Genomic DNA, 6,866 nt, shown 5'->3' with positions numbered 1-6,866 from the left:
AGTTCTAGAGGTGGTGGTATCCCAGGGCTGGGAAAACTGAGGAAAGGGTGGAGAGGAAGTGCCTAGGAGTTCTTGACCTTCCTGTCCCATGAGGACAATGGCGGATCAGGGAGAGAAAGGGCACCTGCAGTGCCCAATGGCCTCCAGAGCATGGGAGCTAGGCTGGTAACCCTGACCCTCACTCAACAGCTGCGTGAGGTCTGCACAGTCTTCAAGCCCTGATGCAATACAGTGGCCTTGTCCTAACTTGACTGGACTATTTGTCACTGAGGGAATCTGCCCCCGTTATGTCACCGCTACCTCCTCCAATAAGATCACCAGTGAGCTACGGTTCCACAGTGATGGTGAAATATTCATGTATGACCCTTCTCTTTTACTTGTTTAAAAAATTTACTGATCATCAGTGCTCATATTAAAGCTTTTCCAGAGATATCCATTGAAGGGGACTAAGGAGCCCCTGGAAATAAGATAATAAATGTCATAGCCAGGCAGGACCCCAAAGATCATCTGTTCCAGTGTTTTCCAAACATTTTTTTGAGTCAAGCATCACCTGGGCCTTTACTAGAATTATAGAAGAAAACGAATAAAGTGCACCAAAACCATTTAAAAAAATGGTCGATTCTCAGGCCTCATCTCAGACCTACTGAAGCAGAACCTCCAGGTGATTCTTAAGATCATGCAGGTTTAGGGGCATCTGGGTGGTTTAGTGGGTAAAGCATCTGACTTTGGCTCAGGTCATAATCTCATGGTTCACGGGTTCAAGCCCTGCTTTGGGCTCTGTGCTGACAGCTCAGAGCCTGGAGCCTACTTCAGATTCTGTGTCTCCCTCTCTCTCTGCCCCTCCCCAGCTAGTGTTCTGTCTCTGTCTCTCAAAAATGATAAAAATGTTTAAAAAAAAAAAAAAGATCATGCAAGTTTAGGGAACACTGATTTAATCCAATCTCTTAAAGATAAGGCCCAGAGAAGTGAGTTACCAAGAATTCAAAGTTTCAGGGGAACATGGGATTCACACTCTCAAGGAACACCTTCTAACACAATTTCCTGGGAGAGGAAAATGCTCTAGGTAAATCTATATATTGACTGAGCAAGCATTTTGGTATTTTTTTCCTCAAGCTTGGTTTTAATTCACTACAAAAAAAAATCAGCAATTTTTCAAATAACTTTCTGTGTGTACTTTAGAAAGCAGGTTTGGCATATATATGTATCTGTATATGTATGTATATGTATGTGTGTACATATGTGTATATAAATGCACATGTCTATGTATCAAGATAGGAATATATGTTTATATGTGTATGTATGCACACGTGTGTATATATAAGCATGCATGTGTGTGTACACGTGTGTGCATGTGTCCATATATGAACACGTGTTTTATATGTGTGTGTATGTATACACGTGTGTGCAGGTACATGTTTATGAATATGTATGTGTATGAATATGTGTGCGTGCATCTGTGTAAATACACATATATGTGTCCATATGTGAACATATATCTTATATGTATATGGGTATGTATACCTAAGGCCTAGAACCATCAGGTAATGAGTAAATGTGTGATGAATGAATGAATGAGTGACATTATCCCAGGAAATGGCCAGATACCTGGCCCAGCAAGTTATACCCACAGATATTTTCTGCCCAGAAGCAAGTGTTTCTCTTTGAAGATCCTGAATCTGTAAGGCAGGAGAGTGGATTTGCTGTGCTTTCCAAACCTGCCATGTTAAGGAAAGGATTTCTTTTGTAAAAACCTGTGAATGGTTCTTTTACTGGCCTTTTCTGAGTGTGGAAGTGTTAGCAAGAGATTCGCAGAGTTAATTAACTACCCCCACCTCCCTCCCTCCTGTTTGCCCAGCTCATTCAAACACATAAATGCCACTACAAACAACCACTAAATCTACAGAGGCTTGTTCTGGCTGTCAAACACAGCCGTAAAAATAATATGCCCTCCAGCAGGGGAGGGGAAAGAGAAGATGGCAAAGCACTCACTAATTTTCAACAATCCCTCTTTAGAGGCATAATCTTCAAATAAATATTTAACTTGCTCTGTCTTCAGTCTTAGATTATTTACAAATCAGGCTTTAAAGGCGATTTTAAATGATCCTTCCCTGAGCTATTTGCACACCTAGAGTTGCCCGGGGGAGGAATGAGCCTTCCCAGAGTCCGAGGCTGGCTTCCCATGCGACCATACATGGCCTGCGAGCTCACAAAGCAGGAGGCTCCAGACCCCAGGCAGTTGCATACCCCCGTCAGTTCCCAGCGCCCCTGTGCGATGAAGCAATGGCCTGCCCACCTCCAGAAAGTTATCATTCAGGGCCCTTTCGGAGACTGAGGGAAATGTCCGTGGAAGAGCCAGAAATCTGTCCTAAGGAGGCCTGTGGCCCCAGCTGAGACACCAGGGGGAAAAAGGGTTCAAAGCGTGGGTCCAAAATCTCAAGATCGCCAGGTGAAGGCTCACAGACAACATAATTCTGATTGTTTCTCTTGTTCTTGTTCCTGAGGCTGCACTGAGTACAGTGGAAAGTGTGTTAATCGCATAGATTAACTGCTTTGACAAACAATACCAAATACAGCAGAAGTTTATTCTCATTTGTATAAAGTTCTAACTCGTGTTCCCAGTCGGCAGGCAGGAACTCTTCCACCCAGTGATTCGGAACACGGGCCCTTTATACCCAGCTCTAATGATGAGCTTTTGGGGTGATGGTGGGGTTTGAGGGGTCCAGAGCCAACAGCCAAGAAAGAATTCCTGAAGACATCTTTGGTGCAAAAATAGTGATTTTATTAAATCACAGGGACAGGACCCATGGGCAGGAAGAGCCGCCCTGGACCCTGTGGAGAGACTGGTTATATATTTGGGAGTTGGGGGAGGTAAAGTCCAGGGGAAGTTTCCAGTGAGGTTTTCATATGCTAAAGAAGACTCAGAGGACACTGGAAGCCTAGCCATTGTCAAGCTAAGGTTGTTTTTCCCGCGAGCAAAGCATTAACATTGAGACAGTAGGGATTTCCTGGAGAAACGTTTTCCTCTGTTAGCCTGCCTCAAGTATTTGTCAATGGGCTGCAGGTTAAAAGGAAATTTAGTTCTACCTGCCATTTCCTTCTGCCTTTCTTCCCCACATCACTATGGAGGGGAGAGTGACGTTGGGGCTCTAGAAAACCGAGTCTATAAGTTTCTGGAGATTAGGCTATTGATTAGACAGCCTTTTTCTTGTAATCTTCTAAGATATTTATAAATAGGTGGAGACCCAAATCCTGCAGGACTATGATCTCTATCCATTAATCTTTTGTTTTTCCCCTTTCCTTTGTTCTTGGGCAGCCAGGAGTGCCCAAGGAATATCACACACATCCCACCTGGGGTGAGAGGGTATCTGTGGCCTGTCAGCTTGCCTTATGCTCTCTCATCACTATGAACACCTTTAGGCCCTGCCCAGGATACAGTACAATGGGAAGCCCAAGGTGAAGGGCATGGTGCCTCCCTAGATAACCAGAGACAACCCTACACCAAGCCAATGGGCTCTGTATAAGTCTGCACACTGAGCCTTCACTTGATCTTCATTCTATTTCCCATGTACCACAAGGGCTCTTTCTATTTATTTGCTTTATTCTCTTTTAGTATCTCAGTGAGCTGCTCCACTTTATTTTTTGGCATAGGAGGAAACCATTACATAAAATGTACTAATAAATCATGATTCAGGGAGGGAGAAAATGCTCACTGAGGTAGATCCATCATTAAAAACAAACAAACAAAATAACAAAGCAAATTGGAGTTTACAGAAACTCCTGGGAGTTTTCTCCTTGCTTGAGACAACACTTGGGCACGGATGGCTCTGTCCAGGTTGGACTGGCCAGTGTCCCTCCAGCTGGGAAACTCAGCATCAACTCTGCATCCATTCCACAGACACACAGAGAGAAGAATCCAGAACTCTGGCCTGTCTTTCAATAGTCTTGCTGAAGCTGTGTCCTTCCTTGACTCTGGCTGGATTCTGAACCCCAGCCAAGGATAGATAGCCAGGGACCATCTTAAGGTGGGCCAGCCCCAGACCCGCTCCCACACCAGCACGGGCGCCACCTTGTGGTTCCTGTCCTATTGCTCGCGGTCTACATAAACACCAGCACACTCCGACAGACTGCACATCCCAACTAGTAAGAGTTCAATTCTAACTAGGAAAAAATGGTGGGGAGGTAATGGGAGAAATAAATGTCATCGGGGCAGGGGTGGGGGGTGGGAGCGAATACTTCTTTGGATAGTTTTGGAATGTTAACTGCCATCTCCCCTGGTGGCTCCATCAGTTAAGCGTACAGCTTTGGCTCAGGTCATGATCTCACAGTTCATGGGCTCGAGCCCTAAATGGGGCTCTGTGCTGACAGCTCGGAGCCTGGAGCCTGCTTCAGGTTTGTGTCTCCCTCTCTCTCCCCTGTATCCCTGCCCCTCCCCTGCTATTGCTTTCTTTTTCTCTGTCTCTCAGAAGTAAATAAAACATTTTAAAAAATAAAAATAAATGAATTGCCATCTCCTGGAGGCAGAGGACGGGGCAGAAAGCAGGGAAGGATGGAAGGCCTCTTGAACCACATCGTAAGGACACACACTTATGTGCTCCGTTTGATATTCCTTTCTCACTGTTAACAATCATTTCTTTCATCAGGGAAACATTTCATCTTTAAAAAGCTAGATGTCCAGGAATGTAATTTTTGGAAAACAAAGTGAAGACAATCTGTAAACCACACATCCTCAATTCTATGAACCCTCTTACCACAAGTGAAGTCATACACCGACGGTGACTTCTTCCCCTCCCAAACATAGAATCCTTTTGGAATTTGAATTAGAAACTCAAATTTGTCTCCCCTATCTTAGTCCTTAATTATCATCATATTTCACATAAAACAATCACTAGGAGATGGAATAAGTAATTCATACATTCACCTATGCATTAACTACTTATACATACAAGCATACATAGAGATGTAACTATGCATATATGCATATATATCACATAGTTCCAGAATTACACACATATTCCCATTGCATCTTCATGACCACCATGAAATAGGCCTTGCAGAAATTTCTCCCATTTCACAGATGAGGAGGCTGGAATCAGTTGGGTGAATGAGGTCCTAGGGAACCAGTGAGCAGCAAAGCAGGACCCAGACATGTCTCGATAACATGCTTCCTCGATCCCTTTGTTCACTGTATCTATTCACATGCACACACATATCCACACTTCAAGTGTGAGCTATTCTAATCTCCTGGTCATTGCTTTCCAAGAGTGGGAAGAGGCCAGAACCCAGAGATGATGAGCTGTCACCTTCCCTGCACAGGAGGGGCAGGTTAAAAGCTGCAGGAGGCAAGCCAGAGCAGATGATAGCCATCATGCTGCTGTGTGGTGATTCTCTATCTGTGTCTAATATCGCCTTCTGACACCAGATCTACCACCTACACCAGGGGCCATGAAGCACAGAGCTAGGACACCCCCACTGCACACACAGCAGGTGCCCAGGGGCTGAGGTTTGCATTGGTTTATGGCAAAGCAGCCTGATCACATCTCTGTCTACATCTTAGTCCATCCTGGCAGAAAACCACTCCTAACCCTTGCAAAGTGAAAAACATAAGTGTTCTTGACAGAAATCTGGACCCGTTCATACCTTTGGAGTCAGCTGATTTATTCAAGTCCTGGTGTTTTTACTAAAACTATTGCTGCTTCTGCCTTCTTTCCACAAGCATGACTCTTCTTTTAAGAAAACATTCTACTCGAGGCATCTGGGTAGCTCAGTCAGTTAAACATCTGACCTTGGCTCAGGTCGTGATCTCATTGTTTGAGAGTTTGGTTCATGAGTACAAGTCCCACATGGTGCTCTCTGCTCTCATCGTGGAGCCTGCTTCAGATCCTCTGTCCCCCACTCTCTCTCTGCCCCTCCCCTGCTCTCTCTCTCTCTCTCAAAAGTAATAAAATAAACATTAAAAAAAGAAAAGAAAACATACTCTGTACCTGGATCACAAATAGACAGTGACAGCTAAGACATAAAATCTAGGAGCCAAGATTCCATTCCAGCTACAACCCTAAATTGCCCCTGTGGACGGTGCCTCAATGGCCTTTGTAACTGCTATTTTTCTTTGCAGGTGTACAGACTGCATCACAAATTATATAATTATATATATTATATAATGTTGGAGATGTCAAAGAAAGGACATTGTAAAAATGTTACAAGACTTGAAGTGTATTCCTGAGGGAAAGGAAAAGTGGATGTACACAACAGAAGGAAATTAGGATTGGAAAATAGGACTTCTCTCCAGAGCATTCCAGAGTATTTTAAAGACCACCATGTCTTGCAGATTCTCACACTAGCTCTCCCCCAACTATTTCTGCAGTTCAATAGCCAACATGGAGAGGGAACATCAGCCCCCTTGTGGAATGTGGCTAACTTTCTAAAGGTCTATGACAAAGAAAGACCATTTCCCAAGCAAAACAAAGACAATGACATAGGATTACAGCTACATAATGACTGTTTTTACATTGAACCAATGACTGCATAGAAATAACAGGAGGAGAGACTAGGATCTCCCTTCCATACTCTTGATGGCCTTTGTCACACTCTGTTATGAGTTGAACTGTGTCTCCACACAACCCATATGTTGAGGACTTAACCCCAATGTCTCAGAATGTAACAGTATTTGGAGATAGGGCCTTTAAAAACATGATTAAGTTAACACGAGGCCATTAGGCTGGCCCTAATCCAATTTGGTGTCCTTATAAGAAGGGAAAACTTGGGACACCTGGGTGGCTCAGCAGCTTAAGGGTCCAACTTTGACTCAGGTCATGATCTCACTGTTGGTGAGTTCTAGCCCCATGTCATGCTCTGTGCTGACAGCTCAG

The sequence above is a fragment of the Crocuta crocuta genome, unplaced genomic scaffold, assembly GCF_008692635.1.
Source record: "Crocuta crocuta isolate KB4526 unplaced genomic scaffold, BGI_CrCroc_1.0 scaffold99, whole genome shotgun sequence".
Taxonomy (NCBI): domain Eukaryota; kingdom Metazoa; phylum Chordata; class Mammalia; order Carnivora; family Hyaenidae; genus Crocuta; species Crocuta crocuta.
The sequence above is the reverse complement of the archived record's forward strand: the minus strand, read 5'-3'. Positions refer to the sequence as shown.